The sequence below is a fragment of the Ovis canadensis genome, chromosome 13, assembly GCF_042477335.2.
Source record: "Ovis canadensis isolate MfBH-ARS-UI-01 breed Bighorn chromosome 13, ARS-UI_OviCan_v2, whole genome shotgun sequence".
Classification (NCBI taxonomy): domain Eukaryota; kingdom Metazoa; phylum Chordata; class Mammalia; order Artiodactyla; family Bovidae; genus Ovis; species Ovis canadensis.
This window is the reverse complement of record NC_091257.1, coordinates 78,989,206-79,012,515: the sequence shown is the minus strand read 5'-3', so window position 1 is coordinate 79,012,515 and position 23,310 is coordinate 78,989,206. Positions and strand designations below refer to the sequence as shown.

The following is a 23,310-nucleotide window of genomic DNA, read 5'->3' as shown; positions in this document are numbered from 1 at the left end:
TTATTTTTTGGAGGTTAATTACTTTACAATATTGTATTGGTTTTGCCATACATCAACATGAATCCGCCACAGGTGTATATGTGTTCCCCATCCTGAACCCCCCTCCCTCCTCCCTCATCAGAGTCTTTTAAAATGAGTCAGTTCTTTGCATCAGGTGGCCAAAGTATTGGAGCTGCAGCCTCAGTATCAGTCCCTCCAATGAATATTCAGATTGATTTCTTTTAGAATTGACTGGTTTGATCTCCTTGTAGTCCAAGGGACTCCCAAGAGTCTTCTCCAACACCACAGTTCAAAAGCATTAATTCTTCGGTCCTCAGCCTTTTTTATGGTCCAACTCTCACATTCATACATGACTACTAGAAAAACCATAGTTTTGACTATACGGACCTTTGTTGGCAAAGTAATGTCTCTGCTTTTTAATACATTGTCTAGGTTTAATCTCTAAACAATAAATAGTCTAATTTAGCCTGATTTTGAACTATTTTAAATAAAATAGATTCCCTAGCTTATGTGACTTGCTTCTTTTGTTTTACCTTTTAATGTGTGAAGTTGTGGTTTACTTTTCGTGCTATATGGTGTTCAATTGTGTGACTATCCCACAATTTATTTATCCATATTTTACCGGGATGATCATGTGAGTTGCTCCCAGTATGGACAATTAATAACAGTGGGGTTCTGAATATTTTTTTTCTCTGAGTGTTATTGAGTAAGTCTCCTTGGCACACACAGTGGTTACTCTACATACTCACTTAGAAATGGAACTGATTGGTTCTAAAGATATATGCATGCTCAACTTAATTAGATAATGCCAAACTGTTTTCTACCATGATTTTACCAATTTAACACTCCAGTCAGGAGTGAATATGAACTGTTCTTGCCCCATTATGTTACCTTTGGTTATTTTTTTACTTCAAAAAATTTGCCCATTCTGTATAAAACAGTACTTCATTACAATGTGAATTTACATTTTTTTGACTACCAAAGAGATTGAGCATTCCCTTCATGTTCTTATGGGCATTTGAATTTTCTTCTTTATTAAATTCCAGTTCATGTCTTCTCCTCACCGTTCCATTCATTGTTTTTTTCTTATTGACTCATAAGTATTTTGTGTACTAATCCTTTGTCGGTTATATGTATTGCAAATATTTTCTTTCAATTTGTGGCCTGTCCCTTTACTCTATTTATGGTATTTTAGATGAATAAATTCTTAAGTCTAATATAGTAAAACGTATTTTTCTTTCTGTATATTTAAGAAATCTTAATCTTTTCCTTCCCATGGTCATAAAGATATTTTTCTATATTGTCTTCTAAAAGTTTTATAGTTTTACCTTTTACATTAAAATCGCTTTAACTTTTTATAGTGGATAATTTTAAATATATGCAAAACTAGGACTTCTCTGGTAGCTCGGTGGATAGGAATCTGCCTGCCAATGCAGGGGACACTGGTTCCATCCCTGCTCTGGGAAGATTCCACATGCCTCGGAGCCACTATGACCATGCACCACATCTACTAGCCTGCATACTGCAACTACTGAAGCCCCAAAGCCCTAATGCCTGTGCTCTGCAACAAGAGGAGCCACTGCAATGAGACGCCCACGCCACAGCTGGCGAGTAGCCCTCACTCACTGCAACTAGAGAAAGCCCACACAAAAGCAAGGAAGATCCAGCATAAAATAAATAAAATTTAAAACACATGCAAAAAATAGAGAAAATAGTGTATTAAACCTTTTATTCTCTTTGCCTAGCATCAAAAATGTACACACTGGGGACAATCTTGTTTTATCCATACTCCCATCCTCTACATTCACTTGTTCTCGTTCAGTCGCTCAGTCATGTCCAACTCTTTGAGATCCCGTTGACTGCAGCACGCCAGGCTTTCCGGTCCTTCACCATCTCCCAGAGTTTGCTCAAAGTCATGTCTGTCTCAGCCTCTGTTGTTCCCTTCTCCTACTGCCCTCAATCTTTCCCAGTATCAAGGTCTAATATTTATTTATTTTTTATCATTTATAAAAAATGTTACATTGTTTATTTTTATATTTTCTTTTGTCTACTTAATTTTATCAATGGCATTTCCAAAACACCAAATTTTGGCCTTGTTCATCTTCTTCAGTGTATATTTGCTTTCTTTCTCATTAATTTCTGCTTTTCTTCCCTTTGCTTTTTAGAATTTATTCTGCTTTTTTTTCCCTTAACTTCATATGCTGGATGCTTACCTCTTTACTTTAAAGACTTTCTTCCTTTTTTTCCTTTGTGTGTGTCCTCAGTTGCTCAGTCCTCCAACTCTTTGTAACACTTTGGACAGGCTCCTCTGTGCAGGGGATTTTTCAGGCAAGCAAACTGGAGTGGGTTGCCATTTCCTTCTCCATGGAATCTTCCCGAAACATTGCAGGTGGATTCTTTACTGCTGAACCATCAGGCAAGCTCCCTTTTTTCCCTTTAAGGATATGAATTGCCCTCTAAACAGTGGTTGATTGCATCTCACCATTTGGATGCATAGTAGCTTTACTACCATTCAGTTGTAAGTATTTTCTAGTTTCCATTATAACTGCCTGTGAGTTAAGTTTTACATTTTGTAAATATGTGAAGTTTTTAAAATTTTTGTTATTGGTTTCTAAACTAATTGCGTTGTAGTTCCAGAATGTGGTCTGTTTGATACTAACCACTTAAAATAAGTTTAGCCTCACCTTATGGCCTAGCATTTGTTCAGTTTTCATAAATAAATATTCCAAGGGTACTTTGAGAATGTTTTGTGCAGTCGTTAGGTGCAATGCTCTTTTTTCCCCTGTCCTAGAGAGTGTCCCCTTGATCTCCAGCAGCTTAGAGATCATTTAAGACACAACAATGGAAGAGGCTGTTTTTTCTGATGCCAGGGACTCTTTGGCACTTAACTCTAGAAAGAATATTTCCCAAAGATGCACCAAGCACCATTTTGCCAGACATGTTACAGTGTCAACAAAGTCTCCTTCATACCTCGCTTCTGCCTTAGCACGTATTTACACTGTCTCCTTCTCTGTGTTTGCAGATTTCAGACTTTACCTTGCCTCACTCATGATCTGGTTCTTTCATCACTCCTCAGTGGCTTTGGAGGAAGCAGATTTTCACAAAAGCTTTTGTGGTTATTGATTTCCAAGGAAATAATATGTGACAGCTAGCCTTATGTCAGCTAACTAGGAGGCGTGCAATCAAAATTTTTGAATGGAAAAACTAAAAATGTAATACAATGTCAAAACTGAAGTTCATTTACTAAAAATTATAATCAAGGCAGAAGATCTCATTTAAATGCTTAAGAATTAGAATACAAGCTAATATAAATTTAGAACATAATTCACAAATTGCTTAATTATCCTTTTTCCACTGAGAATACAAACTAGCTATCATTCCATCTTTAGTCATAGAATGCACACACATGTGACACACACACACACACAGAAGTGACAGCAGATTAAAATGAATATAGTGAAGGCATATCATATACCAGGGGTTACATTTTAAAGTCAGTTTATATAGCAAAAATTGCACACAGTCAAAATTGCCCTTGAAATCCCATAACAAGATACTGTGTTGTCTTCATATAGTTTACACAGCCAGTTTTTCTCCAATGTCAGAATAGACTGTTGTTACTTCAGCAAATTTGGAAAATTCAGCAATGACCACAGGCCTGGAAAAGGTCAGTTTTTGTTCCAATCCCAAAGAAGGGCAATGCCAAAGAATGCTCAAACTACCAGACAATTGCACATAGATCACACACTAGCAAGGCAATGCTCAAAATCCCTCAAACTAGGCTTCAGCAATACATGAACCAAGAACTTCCAGATGTACAAACTGGGTTTAGAAAAGGCACAGGAGACAGAGATCAAATTGCCAACATCTGTTGGATCATAGAAAAAGCAAGGGAATTCCAGAAAAACTTCTGCTTCATTGACTATGTTAAAGCCTTTGACTGTATGGATCACAACAAACTGTGGAAAATTCTTAAAGAAACTGGAATACCAGATCACCCTACCTGCTTCTTGAGAAACCTCTATGCAGGTCAAGAAGCAGCAGGTAGAACTGGACATGGAACAACAGGTTGGTTCAAAATTGGGAAAGGAGAACTTCAAGGCTATATATTGTCACCCTGCTTATTTAACTTAAAATGCAGAGTACACCATGAGAAATAACGGGCTGGATGAATCACCAACTGGAATCAAGATTGTTGGGAGAAATGTCAATAACCTCAGATATGCAGATGACACCACCCTAATGGCAGAAAGTGACGAAGAACTAAAGAGTCTCCTGATGAGGGTGAAAGAGGAGACTGAAAAAGCTGGCTTAACACTCAACATTCAAAAAACAAAGATCATGGCATCCAGTCCCATTACTTTATGGTAAAAAGATGGGAGAACAATGGAAATGGTGACAGACTATTTTCTTGGGCTCCAAAATCACATCAGATGGTGACTGCAGCCATGAAATTAAAAGATGCTTACTCCTTGGAAGAGAAGTTATGACCAACCTAGACAGCATAGTAAAAAGCAGAGTCATCACTTTGCCTACAAAGGTCCATCTAGTCAGAGCTATGTTTTTCCAGTAGTCATGAACGGATGTGAGTGCTGGACAATAAAGAAGGCTGAGCACCGAAGAATGAATAGCTTTCAAACAGTGGTGCTAGAGAAGACTCTTGAGAGCCCCTTGGAGAGCAAGCAGATAAAACAAGTCAATCCTAAAGGAAATCAACCCTGAATATTCCTTGGAAGGTCTGATGCTGAAGCTGAAGCTACAATATTTTGGCCACCTGATGTGAAGAGCTATCTCATTGGAAAAGACCCTCATGCTGGGAAAGAATGAGGGCAGTAAGAGGGGGCAACAGAGGATGAGATGGTTGGATGGCATCACTGACTCAATGGACATGAGTTTGAGCAAACTCTGGGAAATGGTGAGGGACAGGAATGCCTGGGGTGCTGTAGTCCATGGGATCTCAAAGAGTTGGATACGACTTAGCGATTGAAACAACTTCAGTTAAACACCAGATTAAAGAGTTGGTTTGCATTTAGGGCTCATGGTTTTTTAATCATCAGACTCAGTTAGTTTAGGTAAGAAGCTCATCAAAAAGAATTGAGAGAGCCTGAGTAAATAGCAGATTCTTCCCTCTCACTTAACACTCATAATAGCAGTATTAAGTGCAACAATGGAGAAATCCCCAGCACTATTTAAGTCCCTCCCTCTCTTCCTTCTTTCCTTTCCTTTTTGCTTGCAGTATGAAGGAGTTCTGTAAGGTTCTCTGGAAAGAGGCATCTTCAGGCACCTTTAATAGTCTTTTTATGATATAAAGTCTTAAAAGAACAGATCTTAACTGAGAATGTTTCTGACACGAGAGCAGGTAAAGAACTAGCAATTTTTGGACAGGGTTGACTTTCCTGAAGGTAAAATCACATAAAGTAAACATCTAGGTTCTTGATGAGCTTCCATATATTAGTTCACTCAATTTCAATAATTTCACAAAATTAAAATATTTGTTGAGCATCTACTTTATGTCAAGTATCATGGGCACTGGAGAGACAATTCAGATAATTGATCACTGAGATGATCATTCAATCCTTTTGGCAACTTTTGCTTAATCCTTTGTACTCGGTCACTCAGTCATGGCAACTCTTTGCAACCCCATTGACTGTAGCCTGCCAGGCTCCTCTGTCCATGGAGTTTTCCAGGTAAGCATACTGGAGTGAGTTGCCATTTCCTACTCCAGCTTAATCCTTTAGTACTCTGTAAACCCCTCCTTTCTTACATTCCTCAAAGTGAAAGGGAAATTAGTTAATGGCAGCCTAAGTGATAATAAATAGCAACCCAAGACTCAGGTTACCATCTTATAATCCTTATTAGCTTTTTTACTTTCTAGAAAGATATGGATATGGCCTAGCCCAGCAGTAATAACAGCTACCAAATAGTGATTTCTTACCATGTACCAGCCATGGTGCTAAGAACTTTATCCTATCTCAGATAACTCTCACAATGACTATGTGTGTCTCAGTCGTTCAGTCGTATCTGACTCTTTTTGAGCCCATGGACTATAGCCCAACAGGTTCCTCTGTCCATGGGATTCTCCAGGCAAGAATACTAGAGTGGGTTGCCATTTCTTTCTCCAGGCAATCTTCCAAACCCAGGGATCAAACCAAGGTCTCCTGCATTGCAGGCAGATTCTTTACCATCTGAGCCACCAGGGAAGCCCACACCATGACTATAAACTAGGAATTATTCTCATTTAACAGTTGAGAAGACAGAGGCACAGAGCAGTTTAATGGTTTGTTTTGAACTATTTCAATATACTGCCTCTCAAATTTCCCTTATACCACACAGAGGGAAACGTAGTTGTTAAAAGCTGTATAGGTGTGTAGCCTAGTGGTGATCCTGTAGGCAAAACAAGTTACAGAAGATAAAACAAGAATATAGATCATTATAGATTCTAGACGATTTTGCTCCTGATTTCAAGGAGCTCATCTCCTATTCTCCTAAGATGAGTCAAGAAAATATTTCAGTGAAGAAATGTGTTCTATGTGATCCTGGAGTCAGACTGCAGGTCAGGGCCAGAGTTCCCAATGCTAAAGTGGTGTTGCTCTTCTCTCCCTCTCAGAGACCCCAGTTCTGTCCCAACTACATATCTTCATTTTTACCCACTGCTCCCATGGCCATTCTATGAACTCCAGAGGCACCACAGAGACCCCAGTCTGATTTTCTCCAGGAAACAATGGGACAGAGTTTGGGGAACTTCCCTTGTTGTCTCTGTAATCTCAGGTTTAGGAGAGTTTGGATTGAAACTGGGAGAAAGAGAAAATTTTCATTTCCAGTTAAGAAGGAAAATCTTTAGGGAAAGGTTTTATGACATCTCAGTCACAACTGGAATGAAAAGCCATCTGTTTGAGGCACAGACCATTTGACAGACTTCTACCACAGACATTTCCTTGTTTTTACAGAACTAACTGGCTCATGAATTGTTGAAAGATTCAGGGTTATATAACCATGAATAATAGGAGCAAATTCTACCACTGGGTTTCATGGGTTACAAACTTTTTGAACTTATTGGAGATGCCAGAAGGCATTGTGGTTTAAAGCTACTCTTTACTGCTTCAATTCCTATAGTAGTTACACAACGAGAGGGTATTCAGTTCAGTTCAGTCACTCAGTCATGTCTGACTCTTTGTGATTCCATGGACTGCAGCACACCAGGTTTCCCTGTCCATCACCAACTCCTGGAGCTTGCTCAAACTCCAAGGAGCTTGGATGGTTGGTGATGCCATCCAACCATCTCATCCTCTGTCATCCCCTTCTCCTCCTGTCCTCAATCTTTCCCAGCATCGTGGTCTTTTTTTAACAAATCAGTTCTTTGCATCAGGTGGCCAAAGTATTGGAGTTTCAGCTTCAGCATCAGTCCTTCCAATGAATATTCAGGACTGATTTCCTTCAGGTTTGACTGGTTTGATTTCCTTGCAAGTCCGAGGGACTCACAAGAGTCTTCTCCAGCACCACAGTACAAAAGCATCAATTCTTCAGTGTTCAGCTTTCTTTATGGCCCAACTGTCACATCCATACATGACTACTGGAAAAACCATAGCTTTGACTAAATGGACTTTAGTCGGCAAAGTAATGTCTCTGCGTTTTAATATGCTGTCTAGGTTGGTCATAGCTTTTCTTCCAAGAAGCAAGTGTCTTAATTTCATGGCTGTAGTCACCATCTGCAGTGATTCTGGAGCCCAAGAAAATAAAGTCTGACACTGTTTCCACTGTTTCCCCATCTATTTGCCATGAAGTGATGGGACCAGATGCCATGATCTTCGTTTTTTGAATGTTGAGTTTTAAGCCAGCTTTTTTCACTCTGCTCTTTCACCCTCATCAAGAAGCTCTTTAGTTCTTCTTCACTTTCTGTCATCTGCATATCTGAGGTTATTGATATTTCTCCTGAAAATCTTGATTCCAGCTTGTGCTTCATTCAGCCTGGCATTTCGCATAATGTACTCTGCATATAAGTTAAATAGGCAGGGTGATAATATATAGCCTTGACATACTCCTTTCCCAATTTGGAACCAGTCTGTTGTTTCATGTCCGGTTCTAATTGTTGCTTCTTCACCTGCATACAGATTTCTCAGGAGGCAGGTAAGGTGGTCTGGTATTCTCATCTCTTTAAGAATTTTCACAGTTTGTTGTGATCCATACAGTCATAAGCTTTGACATAGTCAGTAAAGCAGAAGGAAATGCTTTTCTGGAACTCTCTTGCTTTTTCGATGATCCAAGGGATGTTGGCAATTTGATCTCTGGTTCCTCTGCCTTCTCTAAATCCAGATGGTATTAGTCTCAAATAATTTTGCCTGGCTGTTGCTTTTTTTGTTACCTACTTAATACATCTTCTGACCCCCTAAACTGGATTGTGTGTGTGTGTGTGTGTGCACGCATTAGTCGCTCAGTTGTGTCCAACTGTTTTCGATCCCACGGACTGTAGCCTACCAGGCTCCTCTGTCCATGGAATCCTCCAGGCAAGAATACTGGAGTGGGTTGCCATTCCCTTCTCCAAGGGATCTTCCTGACCCAGGGATCGAAACTGGGTCTCCTGCATTGCAGGCAGATTCTTTATCATCTGAGCCATCAGAGAAGACCCAAACTGGGTTAGGGCTCACCGGTATATACTCTCACAGCAACCTGTACTTTTCTTTCTTAGAGTGAATAAAATTATAGTTATTTGTGTAATGCATGTAGTGCCTGTATTTCTCTTGTAGAATGTAAGCTCCATGAGGAAAGGCATCTTAATACATTGTTTGCCACAATATCCCCAGGTCCTAGTGCAGGGCCTGACCCCAGAGATGCTCAATTAATGTCCAGTAAGAAGTGAATGAATTCATAATTTAAGAATCACAAAATTTAAGAACTGAGAGGGATGTTATGAGTCTGTTTAGTCCAACCCTCTCAGTTTATATAATAGAAAACTGAGTTCCAGAGAAATAAAGAGATTTACCCATTGTTACACACTGTTGTGTGGCATGGTCACAACTAAAACTGGGCCTCTTTAATTACCCTTCCTCTATCTTATTGCATTTATGGTTAGTTAAAAGTTTTCGACTGAAAGCATTGACCAGAAATTATGGATGTAGTGTGTTGAATAGTGTCCTTCTCAAAATTCATGTCCACCTGAAATCTCAGAATATGACCTTATTTTTTTCTCAACTATTTCCTGAAAAACTATTTTTTTCCTTTTGATTCACCAAAAGATCTTATGTAAATATAGCCTTTTCTCTAAGATGTAAGAAGATCCTGTGTTTAATATAGTGCTTTGAGATTTACAAAAATGTTAGGCAATTTGCTTGTTGAACTCAAGATAGTAACAACATGTTAACTAAAAATAAATTGACAGCTTACTCTGTGCCAGGTGGTGCTGAGCACTTTACATGCTTTATCTCATTTAATCTTCATGATTCTAGGTCCTATTATTTTATAATGGGTAAACTAGAGTTTAGCAAGATGAAGAAAATCATTCACAGTTATACAACCATAAAATTGATGGAATAGTTAATCTTACTCCAAAGACTTTTCCCTTAAACAGTATACCACAAGAAGAGAAGCTCCATGCTATCATTTCTATTACCTCAAATGAAATTTGCTTTTATTTTCACTTAGGCATCCACCTGGGCCCCCCTTGTGACCACCATAATACTTATGAGAACCAATGTAAACATGCTTCATGTTGTTTGCTATACAGTGATCAATAATGTACTCTGTTAATGACTCAGGAGTCTTGAGTCTCTTGCCAGCAATGTGCTAATGTTAGTTTGTGTAAGATAAAAGAAAATATCTATATTGGTCTCTGCATGCTCCCCTCCCCAACTTCCTGGTGCAGAGTTCTTAAAACCCTTATAATTTCCTAAGTGATAAGAACACTAGTTGGACCATAAAAAAAGGCTGAGCGCTGAAGAATTGAAGCTTTTCAATTGTGGTGCTGGAGAAGACTGTTGAGAGTCCCTTGGACAGCAAGGAAATCAAATCAGTCAATCCTAAAGGAAATCAATCCTAAATGTTCATTGAAAGGATCGATGCTGAAGCTGAAGCTTCAGTACTTTGGCTACCTGATGCAAAGAGCTGACTCATTGGAAAGGACCCTGATGCTGGGAAAGACTGAAAGCAGAAGGAGAAGAGAGTGGCAGAGGATGAGATGGTTAGATAGCATCACCGATTCAATGGACATGAATGTGAGTAAATTCTGGGAGATAGTGGAGGACTGGGAAGCCTGGTGTGCTGTAGTCCATGAGGTCACAAAGAGTTGGACATGACTTAGCAACTGAACAACAACAAAGAACACTAGTAGCATCTCTTGTTCTAATATATGGTCTCTGACACAGGGTTCCTAAAACCCTTGTAAATTCCGAAGTGATAAGAGTGTTAGAAACATCTTTTATTTTTTTTTTAATGAGGTGACTGGGCATGCTCCTGGTTGGCCCCTGGATGAGGGTTAATCACTAGAAAGATTAAATCATTACTAGATGCTTGAAATGTTCAGTCTCCCCCAATCCCCACTTCTCCAGAGAGGGGAGAGGGGCTGGAAAGGCAGTTAATAATTTATTACACTTACACAAGGAAGCCTCCATAAAAATCCCCATAGCCTGGGTTTGGGGAAGTTTCTGGTGGTGAAGACATCCACATAGCAGGAGGGTGAAGCACCCCAACTCCACAGGGACTGGCGCTCCTGTGCTTGGATCCAGCCTTAGTCTACGTAGCTCTTCATTTGGCTGTTCATCTGTATCCTTTGTCATATCCTTTAATAAACTGGAAAACTTCTTTGTCATATCCTTTAATAAACTGTGAAAAGTAAGTTTTCACAGAGTTCTGTGAGCCACTCTGGCAAATCAAACCCAAGCAGGAAGTTGTTGGAACTGACCAACCTTGTTGGTCAGAAAAACAGGTGAAAATCTGAGCTCTTGACAGTGTCTGAAGTGGTGTACCGGGGTGTACTTTGTGGCATTGACCTCTTCATGTGTGGAAAATGCTGCTCTTTTTGGGCAGATAGTGTCACAGTTGAGTTGACTTGTAGAACAATAAGTTGGTGTTGCAGAAAATTGCTTGGTGTGGGAAAGAGCCCCACATAAATGCTGTCCATAGTGTGGTGAATGCGGCAGAAGTGTGAGATGAGAGTAAAGAAGGCACATAGGAGAGAAAGGCAAGAGGAAAGAACTCAGTTTTTCTCTACTCAGGAAGACTAGAGGTTTTTCTTACATAGCTGGTAAGTAGGATAAAAATCACATCTCAGCCTTGAGAATTCTGACGATGGGATCCTGACAGAGATATGACTCTTTGGAAGACAAAGGATCTGGACCCCATGGGCAAAGACTGGGGTTATAAGGACACTGTTTGGGATCTGGTAGTGAATACTCTTATACAAGTGGTGGGTAAGAGATGGGGGGAAATGGTCTCCCAGTGCCCTACCTGTTAATGTAGTTGAGTAGTTTGAGGAAGGACTGAAACAAACCATCAAAAAATGGTGCCTGAATAGTGGTTGCTCATTCTCCTCAGGATGGGAGAAGGAAGGGATGACAATGGACAGCAAGCCCCAGGGCCCCTGTAAAAGGACAGTGTGGCAACAGCTAATGAGTCAGGAGTCCCCAAAGCTGAATTAAACATCAGCAATGAGGACGTGAGTTTTGGGGGAAGGAGGATGAGATGGCTGGATGGTATCACTGACTCAATGGATGTGAGTCTGAGTGAACTCCGGGAGTTGGTGATGGACAGGGAGGCCTGGTGTGCTGTGATTCATGGGGTCACAAAGAGTCGGACACAACTGAGAGACTGAACTAAACTGAACTGAACTGAAGGGCATTACAGGTTTGGTTGAACAGAGAACAAGAGGTCCAGCAGAAACAATAGAGATTCCTAGAAGGAAAAGGAAATCAGAGCGTGAGTTAAAGGTTAGAGGCCATTTCCTTGTATACAGCACCACCTGCCTGATGCAGCTACCAAGTACAATCTTTAAATTAAAAAAAAAAAAAGGCAACTGTTAACCTGCTACTAAACCCTTGTTGAAGCTGAATGCCTGACCCACAAGGCTGTGTAACTCTTCAGCCTGATAGTCCCATTTTGGATGGGTAAACAAGAACTCTACAGTCAACCAGGGAAAATTCAAAAGGCCTTGCTAGTCAAGTGGAAATGGTATATTCAAGTGCATAGCTGGGCTGGCTTTAGTGATAAGCCAACTTTATGTGAAAACTTTCTCCCCTCACTAGCTCACTTGGGCACTTGATTTGCAGAGATTCTCCTAAATGCCTAAGACTGGTTCACTGATGGTTTTATTAAAGTGAAAACTGATGGTGTTCACTGGCGGGCTGGCTCCAACAATTCTGGAAGACAAACTGCAGTAGGGCCAATTAGCACAATGAGCTGAAATGAAAGCAATCACCTTTACCTTAAAACTAGTCATGCTATATATTTTAACTGACTCTTTGGCTGTTCCCAATCTTAGCTGTCTGATTTGCTGCTTGGAAGACGACAGACTGACAGAATAAAGGAACCCCTCTTTGGGTCATGAACTGTGGGAACAAATTGCAGATGCCAAACAGTCTAGATCACTCAACATGATAGACAAAATAAGGGCTCATTTTTTTATAATACCAACTGGAATCAAGCTGCTGATCAAGCTGCTTGCATCATTCAGACTATCACAACTGCTACCTAGATCCAATATCACATTAGACATGGTAGCACATCATACATGGACTGGGCACACATTTCTAAGTAGATTCTACGTTTCTGATGTAGAAGCTGCCACTGCATGCCAGACTTGTGACTTCTGTCAGAAGTTGGCTTATTGTCTCATGGTGAAAACAGGCCATATTTCAATGCCTATTGACCCTCCTGGTTCCTGAGGAACTGAAGAATCAGAACCTTCGAACCCATCTGAGGGTTTCTCATTGCTGCCGATTCATTCTTAAATTATGATTTTGCCGTTTTAGTCTGAGCAGCCAATTCTGGCCACATCATTGTGGCCCTTAAAACTAATATGATTTTGGCTTTCTGGATGATGATAATAATGCACCTTTTATTACAAAAGCTCATTCAACAATGGAATAATAGTCAAAGTATTTGACAGACATTTCATTCCCCCTATCCTCGGACTGCTGGCATCACTGAGGGATGGAATAAAACATTTAAAAAAATAATGCTTTATAGAGACATAACTCACATATATAAAATTCACTCTTTTGAAATGTATAGTTTCAGCGGTTTTAGCATTTTCACAGAATCGTGCAACCATCATACAATATATAGATTTTTGTGACTGGCTTCTTTCATTTAGCATAATGTTTTCAAATTTTATCCGTGTTGTATCATGTATCAGTACATTCTTTTTCAAGGCTAAATAACATTTCATTTTATGGATATGCTACATTTTCACTTATATATTCATTTGTTGACAGGAATTTGGGTTGTTTCCATTTTTTGGCTAGTTTGAATAATACTGCTATGAACATTGTGCTTTTTTTCCCTGGTGAAACAAGTCCCTTGATCAGAAGTAATGCTGTGTGGAATGCTACATTGGAAATGGCATTCTGTAAATCCATGGATGGTAGTTATGACAGAAGCAATGTGTGCAGTGAAGGCAAATCTGTATCCAGATTAAGTGCCTATTCCAGTAAGAACAAAATGCTACCCCTTCCATGAGGGAGGTAGTTCAAAGTAGTCAGCCTGCTACCAGGTACCTGGTTAATCACCCCAGGGAATGGTACCATATTGAGACCTCATTGTTGGTCTCTGCTGCTGGCAGATCAGGGACCCAGTGGTGGCTGTAGCCAGATTGCCCTGAGGGAGTGGAAGTCCATGTTGCTGAGTCCACGAATAACCTAAAACACTCTCACAGACATACCCGGAAATAAAGTTTAGTTAAATTTCCAGGCACCTGTGGTCTAGTCAAGTTGATGCATAAAATTAACAATTATAGCACTGGCATAAGGATAGATATATAGGTCAGTGGAATAGAATTGGTGGTGGTGGTTTAGTCACTAAGTTGTGTCCAACTCTTGTGACATCATGGACTGTAGCCTGCCAGGCTTTTCTGTCCATGGGATTTTCCAGGCAAGAATACTGGAGTGGGTTGCCATTTCCTTCTCCAGGGGATCTTCTGGACCCAGGAACTGAACCTGGGTCTCTTGAATTGCAGGCAGATTCTTTACCAACTGAGTTATGAGGGAAGCCCTGGAATGACATTGTATTCCGTTCCGTTCAGAGGCTCAGTCGTGTCTGACTCATTGTGACCCCATGGACTGCAGCACACTAGGCTTCCCTGTCCTTCACCAACTCCCAGAGCTTATACAAACTCATGTGCATCAAGTCAGTGATGTCATCCAATCATCTCATCCTCTGTCATCCCCTTCTCCTCCTGCCCTCAATCTTTTCCAGCATCAGGGTCTTTTCCAATGAGTCAGTTCTTTGCATCAGAACATCAAGGTAGTGGAGCTTCAGCATCAGTCCTTCCAATGAATATTCAGGGTTGATTTCCTTTAGGATGGATTGATTGGATCTCCTTGCTGTCCAAGGGATTCTCAAGAGTCTTCTCCAACACCACAGTTCAAAAGCATCAATTCTTTGGCGCTCAGCTTTCTTTATGGTTCAACACTCACATCCATACATGACTACTGGAAAAATCATAGCTTTGACTATAAGGACCTGTGTCAGTAAAGTAAATAATCTAAGAGATGATTTCAAGTATACTGGAGGATGGGGGTATATAATATGCAAATACACCATTTTATGTAAGGGATTTGAGAAGCTGCAGATTTTGGTATCCACAAGGGAGGAGATGTCCTGGAACCAATCCTCTGCAAATATGCAGGGACGACTGTACAGCTGACCCTTGAACAACTTGGGAGCTGGGGCTCCTACCCTCTGAGCTTCCCTCATAGCTTAGTTGGTAAAGAACCCACCTGCAATGCAGGAATTTGCCTGTGATGCAGGAGATTTGGGTTCGATTCCTGGGTCTGCAAGATCCCTTGGAGAAGGAAATGGCAACCCACTCCAGTATTCTTGCCTGGAAAAATCCCATGGACAGAGGAGCCAGGCGAGCTACAGTCCATGGGGTCATAAGAGTCGGACATGACTTAATGACTAAACCACCACCCTCAGAGCAGTTGAAAATTTTCATATAACTTTACAGTTGGCCCTCCAAATCCACAGTTCCATGGATGGTGTAGTACTGTAGTACCTATTTATTGAAAAAAATCTGTGTGTAAGTGGACCTGCGTAGTTCAAATCCATGTTGTCCAAGAGTCAACTGTAGAGGTTCTGAATCAGTGTCCTCATTTTCTTGTGCTTCATTTTATTGCTGTTTAAAGATATTGCATTTTTTACAAATTGAATGTTTGTGGCAACATTCCGTGGAACAAGTTTGTTGGCACCATTTTCCCAATAGCATCATTTTTTAGTTAAAGTATATACATTGTTTCTTAGGCATAAAGCTATCACACACTTCAGTAGACTACAGTGCAGTGTAAACGTAACTTTAATAAAAAAAATTATTTGGCTGTGCCAGGTCTTAGTTGCAGCATGCAGGATCTTTTTTTTTTTTTTCTAGCTGCAGCATGAGGGAACTTTAGTTGCAGCATGTGAACACTTGGTTGTGGCATGTGGGATCTAGTTCTCTGACCCAAGATTGAACCTAGGCCCCTACATTGGGAATGCACAGTCTTAGTGACTGGACCACCAGGTAAGTTCCTAAATGTAACTTTTATATGCACTGGGAAACCAAAAAATCTGTGTGACTTGCTTTATTGCAATACTTGCTTGTTGTAGTGGTCTGAAACAATCTGCAGTATCTCCAAAGTATGCCTCTGTGTGGGCTTCCCTGGTGGCTCAGACAGTAAAGAATCTGTATGCAATGCAGGAGACCCAGGTTCCATCCCTGGGTTGCGAAGATCCCCTGGAGAATGGAATGGCAACCCACCCCAGTACTCTTGCCCGGAGAATCCCATGGACAGAGGAGTCTGGCGGGCTATAGTCCATGGGGTTGCGAAGAGTTGGACATGACTGAAGCAACTTAGCACATATATAAAAGTTATGTTTACTCTATATTGTAGTCTAGAAAGTGTGCAATAGTATTATGTTTAAAAATGTACCTTAATTTAAAAGTAATGCCGTTGGAAAAACGGCACCAGTTGATTTGCTCAATGCAGGATTGCCACAAACCTTCAGTGTGTAAAAAAGAGTAAGCAGGGTAAAATGAGGTATGCCTGTATTATATATTTTCAGTCATTTTTCTGTTTCAGTTTTTATTTGTGTATTCACATTCACTAATCTCTTCTGCAACAACTAATATGCCATTAATCTCATCCAATATATTTTTCATCTCTATAAATTTGACTTGGGTCTTTTTATATCTTCTATGTCTCCACTTTACATGCTCAATCTTTTCTTTAGCCTCTTGTATATAAAGCATACAAACAGCAACTATCTTAATGTCCTTGCTACGAATTCTGATGTATGTATCATTTCTGGGTTGATTTCTATTGATCGACTTTTGTCCAAATTGTAAGTCCTACTTTCCTGCTTCTTTGAATGTGTGATAAGTTTTGTTTGGATAGCCAGATACTGCAAATTTCACCTTGTTGTGTGTCTTATATTTTTTGTATTCCTGTAAATATTCTTGAGCTTTGTTTTGGGTACTTGGAAACATTTTTATTCTTTCTGGTCTTGATATTAAACTTCGTTAGGCTGGACCAGAGCAACCCTTAGTCTGAGCCTAATTTTTTCGCAGTATTAAGGCAAAACTCTTCTGAGTACTCATCCTAATGCCATGTGAATTATGAGTTTTTCCACTTTGAATGGTAGGAATAGGCAATAGTGCCAGCCCTGTGTGATCTTGGTGTCTCCTCCTGACTAATCCTTTTCAGTAGTTCTCTCGTCAGCCTTGCGTAGTTTTTATCATATTCTGCACTACACTCTAGGAGGGATCTTCTGAAGATTTCTGGCATTCTTTCTCTATGCAGCGATCTCTTCTCTAAAACTCTGCCCCAAAAGCTATATGTGCTTTGATCTCTAAATACTCCCCACATTTTCTCAACTCAACTCAAAGCGACTGCCAGTTTGCCTGGTTTTCCCATATTGCACAACGGCCTGGAAACTTTCCAGTCATTAAGCTAAGAAAACTGTAACAATCTTTTGTTTCCCATCTTTCAGGAATCACTGCCTTCATAACATGATATCCAATGAAATTTTTTTTTCAAATTTTTTGTTACTTTTTAAAGTTGTTTTAGGTGTAAATTCAGTCTAGTTATTCCAGCTTGGTTGGTTGTGTTCATTCTATTTGAGGTTAGTAAAATTAAGGCACTGTGTTCTTAAACATTTGTGAGAGTCAAGTATGTGCTATATTAAACTTACAGTATTTACTATAGTAAATTTACAGTATTATACCTCTTAGGGTAAGTAATCAAGTGTTAAAAGCATGCCTTCAGAGTTAAAGTCAGACAACTTGAATTTAAATTCTATCTTTATCATTTACTAGCTATGTAACCATAGAAAGGCAATTTTAGCTCTTTGAGCTTCAGTTTTCTCATCTGTAAAATGAGAATATTAATATCTATTGGTGTTGCTGTGAGCATTAATTGAAATAACCAATACAAAATATCTACCCTAATGGCTAGTACATAGTAATATCTCAATAAATGGGAGCTGTACCTCAATAAAAGGTACTTACTAGTACCACTAGTTTCCGCGTGCGTATTCGAATTTAGTAAACTATAAGCCAAGTGAGGACATTGCTCCTTTATTGCAAAGCTGTTACTTGCTTTAAAATTAAAACTTGTGCTACAGCATAGCACAGGGAACTCTACTCAATACTTTGTAATGACCTAGTGGGAAAAGAATCTAAAAAAGTATATATATGTATATGTACAACTGATTCACTTTACTGTATAGCATAAACTAACACAACATTGTAAATTAACTATATTATAAAAAATTCTTTTTTAAGAAAATTAAACTTTATGGCTTTCTTGGATGGCACTATCTTGCAGACAATGTATGATTAAGTTTTTAATAGCACTTCTGATTAAACCTAATATACATTCATAATGGCTCAAGAAAATATACTGGTAATTAATGTAAATTATGTACATAATACACAGGTAAAGTGTTTTCGCCAACATGATCCACAGATATATGAGACACATGATCGAAATTAGTTGTAGATCTAGTTACTAAATAAATATTTAAAAATCAATGGTATTTATATATACCAACAATAAAGACTTAAAAACTATTATAATGGCAAAATAAATAGATCTAATTCACAGCAGAAAGAATTACAAAATAATTAGGAATACATTTAAGCAATTATGAGGATTTACACAAAAAAAGCTATAAACTCTACTGAGACATGAAAAAAAAACTTAAATAAGTGGAAAGACAAGATATTTTCCCTGAGGCAAGAATTATTACAGCTAAAAAAAATTTCTCCTAGATTAATACATAAATTTAACATGATCTCCATATGAACCCCAATGTAATTTTATTTTATTTTCTGGTAAATTGCCTCTGAGCTTCATTTGAGAAAAACTGTGAGAACAGTAAGAAAATATCAAAAGTGAATTCTCCAGTGGACCAGTGGTTAGGACTTGGAGCTCTCACTGCCAGGCGCCTGGGTCTGATCCCTGGTCAGTGAATTAAAATCCCACAAGTTGCAGCCAAAAATTTTTTAAAAAAGGAAAATATTAAAAAATAAGAATAATAAGGGAAATACATCCTATGAGATATTAAAATGTATTATAAAGCTATATTAATTTTAATTATGTGGTACTAAAACCAGAAAGGTCAGTAAAATCAAATAAAGTCTGAAAAAATAAACTCATAATATATAAGAACTTTCAATAGAACAAAGATGACAGTATTTCACGAAGCCTAGTGGGAGTGTTGTGGGGGTGTAAAGATGAGAAAGATGCAGCACCCAATCTAAAAGGATGGTTGAGATAAGAGCACAGCTTTTAATACAAAAAAAGGTGGGGGGTTAAGTGACATAAGGGACATATAATTAAGAAACTGTATAAATTCAAAGGCAGGAGAAAAGCTTGGTCAGGTCTGCCAAGCTGTGAATGTTGGACCTTGCTCTGTGTCCCAGAGATTGTCAGCTCACCCTGGTTATGCAATGTCAACCAGAATTAGGCCAATGTGGGCGCCTTAGCGGCTACTCTACAGTTAACAATTGTAAGTCATTTCATTAGACTTGCCTCAGAAGTTCTGGTGGGATAATCCCAAGAGTCCTCTTCAGTTGTCTTGCTGGATTTTCTCAAGCAAGTCCATTCTGCTAGACCCCTGAATCTGAACAGCCCCTTCCTTCTTTTAACTCCAGTCCCTCCAGGCTCATTTAAGCATATGTCTGCCTGTTTTTGATTCATTACTATGTTATGATGAATATTCTTCAAAACCCTTTTGATGTGTGCAAGTCTTTAGAGTCACTCAGTAGGCCTGTCTAAGCCAATGTCCTGGAACATGCGTATCTCCTTCTTCACAGCCAGTGGAGCAGAATAACTTTGACGGGATAGAATGCTCGTGCTGTCCTGAGGCCAGATGTGGTGAAGTCATGTGGATCTGGAGAAGGCATACATGCAGATACCAGTCCAGTCTTCCCTGAGCAGGTAGTTTCTTTCTCTAAATGTTTCTCCAAGGGTCTCCTGAGCATCTTCTTTATTAGCATCACCTTAAGAAACGGTAAAGATTCCCCCGGTCCCACTTCAGTTCTGCAAGTTAGGACTTCACAATCTAGGTCCTCAAAGCTTCTTTTTCACAAGTTTCTCTGTACACTGTGTGAGTTTAGTTGCTAAGTCATGTCCAATTCTTTGTGATCCCATAGTCTGCAACACACTGGGCTTCCCTGTCCTTCACTGCCTCCCAGAGTTTGCTCAAGCTCATGTCCATTGAAATGGTGATGCCATCCAACCATCTCATCCTCTGTCATCCCCTGCTCCTCCTGCCTTCAATCTTTCCTAGCATTAGGGTCTTTTCCAATGTGTCAGCTGTTTGCATCAGGTAGCCAAAGTATTGAAGCTTCAGCTTCAGCATCAGTCCTACCTGCATGAGTATTCAGGACTGATTTCCCTTAGAATTGACTGGTTTGATCTCCTTGAAGTCCAAAGGACTCTCAAGAGTCTTCTCCAGCACCAGTTTGAAAACATCAATTCTTTGGTGCTCAGCCTTCTTTATGGCCCAATTCTCACACCCATACATGACTACTGGAAAAACCATAGCTTTGAGTATATGGACCTTTGTTGGCAAAGTGAAGTCTTTGCTTTTTAAATAGGCTGTCTAGGTTTGCCATAGCTTTCCTTCCAAGGATCGAGTGTCTTAATTTCGTAGCTGCAGTCACCATCTGCAGTGATTTTGGAGCCCAAGGGAAAAACAAAATCTGTCACTGCTTCCACCTTTTCCCCTATTTGCCATGCAGTGATGGGACTGGATGCCATGACCTTAGTTCTTTGAATGTTGAGTGCTAAGCCAGCCTTTTTACTCTCCTCTTTCACCTTCATCAAGAGGCTCTTTAGTTCCTCTTTGCTTTCTGCCATTAGAGTGCTATCATCTTCATATCTGAGGTTGTTGATATTTCTCCCAGCAATCTTGATTCCAGCTTGTGATTCATCCAGCCTGGCATTTTGTGTGATGTACTCTGTTATGTCATTGTTATTAGTCACCCAGTTGTGTCTGACTTTTTGTGCCCACCAGGCTCCTCTGTCCATGGGGGGCTCTCCAGGCAAAAATACTGGAATGGGTTGCCATTCCCTTCTCCAGGATGTACTCTGCATACATTTAAATAAACAGGGTGACAATATACAGCCTTGTCGTACTCCTTTTCCAATTTTGAACCAGTCGGTTGTTTCACGTAAGGTTCTAACTGTTGTTTCTTGATTTCTCATTTCTCATTTCTCAGTCAGATTTCTCAGGAGACAGGTAAGGTGGTCTGCTATTCCCATCCATTTAAGAATTTTTCAGTTTGTTTGTGACCCACACAGTCGAAGGCTTTAGCATAGTCAGTGACTAACAGAAGCAGAAGAGATTAAGAAATGGTGGGAAGAATACACAGAAGAACTGTACAAAAAAGTTCTTAATGACGCAGTTAACCATGATGATGTGGTCACTCACCAAGAGCCAAACATCCTGGAGTGTGAAGTCAAGTGGGCTTTTGGAAACATTACTAAGTAGTCAATGAAGCAGAAGTAGATGTTTTTCTGCAATTTCCTTGCTTTCTCTATGACCAAGTGAATGTTGGCAATTTGATCTCTGGTTCCTCTGCCTTTTTTAAATCCAGCTTGTTCATCTGGAAGTTCTCGGTTCACATACTACTGATGCCTAGCTTGAAGGATTTTGAGCATAACCTTACTAGCATGTGAAATAAGTGCAACTGTCCAATAGTTTGAACATTCTTTGGCCCTGCCATTCTTTGGGACTGGAATGAAAACTGATCTTTTCCAGTCCTGTGGCCACTGCTGAGTTTTCCAAATTTGCTGGCATATTGAGTGCAGTACTTTAACAGCATCATCTTTTAGAATTTGAAATAGCACAGCTGTAATTCCATCACCTCCACTAGCTTTGTTCATAGTGATGCTTCCTAAGGCCCACCTGACTTCACACTCCAGAATGTCTCACTCTTGGTGAGTTACCACACCATCACGGTTATCCTGGTCATTAAGACCTTTTTGGTATAGTTCTTCTTTGTATTCTTGCCACCTCTTCTTAATCGCTGCTGCTTCTGTTAGGTCCTTACCATTTCTACCGTTTATCATGCTCATCCATGCATGAACTGTTTCCTTGATATCTCCAATTTTCTTGAAGAGACCTCTAGTCTTTCTCATTCTATTTTTCCTTCTACTTCTCCACATTTTGTATTTCAAGGCCAAACTTGCCTATTACTCCAGGTATCTCCTGACTTCTTTAAAAATATAAATTTATTTATTTTATTTGGAGGCTAATTACTTTACAATATTGTATTGGTTTTTCCATACATCAACATATACTGGAGTGGGTTGCCATTCCCTTCTCCAGGAGATCTTCCTGACCCAGGGATTGAACCTGGGTCTCCCGCATTGTAGGCAGACGCTTTACTGTCTGAGCCACCAGGGAAGTCTTGACTTCTTACTTTTGCATTTTAATCCCCTATGATGAAAAGGACATCATTTTTTGATGTTAGGTCTAGAAGGTCTTGTAGGTCTTCATAGAAGCATTTAACTTCAGTTTCTTTGGCATCGTGGTTGCAGCATAGACCTGCATTACTATGATGTTGAATGGTTTGCCTTGAAAATGAACAGAGATCATTCTGTCGTTTTTGAGATTACATCAAAGTACTGCATTTCAAAATCTTTTGTTGACTATGAGGGCTACTCCGTTTCTTCTAAGGGATTCTTGCCCACAGTAGTAGATGGGTTATCTGAATTACATCTGCCCATTCCCATCCATTTTAGTTTGCTGATTCCTAAGATGTCGATGTTCACTCTTGCCATCTCCTGCTTGACCACTTCCAGTTTATTTAATTCATGGATCAAACAGTCCAGGTTCCTATGCAATATTGTTCTTTACAGCACTGGACTTTACTTTCACCATGAGACACATCCACGACTGAGCATCACTTCCAGTTTGACCCAGCCACTTCATTCTTTCTGGAGCTATTAGTAATTGCCCTCCTTTCCCCTCCATCAGCACACTGGACACCTTTGAGCTGGTTGGGGGGGGAACGGGTGTGTGACTCATGTTCCTGTGTCATATCTTTTTGCTTTTTCATACTGTTCATGTTAATGGCGTTCTCACAGCAAGAATATTGGAGTGGTTTGCCTTTCCCTCCTCCAGTGGACCACATTTTATCAGAATTCTTCACTATGACTGGTCCATCTTGGGTGGGCCTGCACAGCATGGCTTATAGCTTCATTGAGTTACACAAGCCCCTTCGCCATGACAAGGCTGTGATGCATGAACAGGCTCTGCACACTAAGCTTTCTAAAATGACCCCTTCTCTGTCTCTAGTTTTGGAGTTGCTCAATCTCATAAATAGTGTCCTCAAAACAATGGTTCTTAAGAGACTTTACCTGTTTTTAAAAAGGTACTTCAGGGGGAATTCCGCAGAAGTTCAGTGGTCTTTCACTGCCAAGGGCATGGGTTCATGTTCTCCTAGTCGGGGAACTAAGATCCCACAAACCAAGAGGCATGACAGGACCCTCCCTAAAAAGGCACTTCACAAACTCTAAGCCCTAAATCTCATTGGAAGACACCTAAGATCTGGGCTATTTACTAGTCACAGATCACAGCAGTTATAACTTCATTCTCAGTCAGCGACTTTTT

The 23,310-nt window shown here is 39.8% G+C and overlaps 1 protein-coding gene across 4 annotated transcripts in view; it reads right to left on the bottom strand.

Annotated features, from left to right (window-relative positions):
• ASIP (agouti signaling protein) overlaps positions 1 to 23,310 on the bottom strand; it is a 77,261-nt gene that overhangs the window by 36,369 nt on the left and 17,582 nt on the right. Inside the window, exon 1 of one of the 4 annotated variants that reach the window (XM_069548368.1) lies at positions 11,437 to 11,572. The exons of 1 other annotated variant lie outside the window; for it this stretch is intronic. The gene's annotated coding sequence lies outside the window, so the exon portion shown is untranslated. Of the gene's footprint in view, positions 1 to 2,213; positions 2,365 to 10,585; positions 10,816 to 11,436; positions 11,573 to 23,310 lie in introns of those variants that run through there. 2 more of the 4 variants (XM_069548364.1, XM_069548365.1) reach the window with 2 other exon arrangements.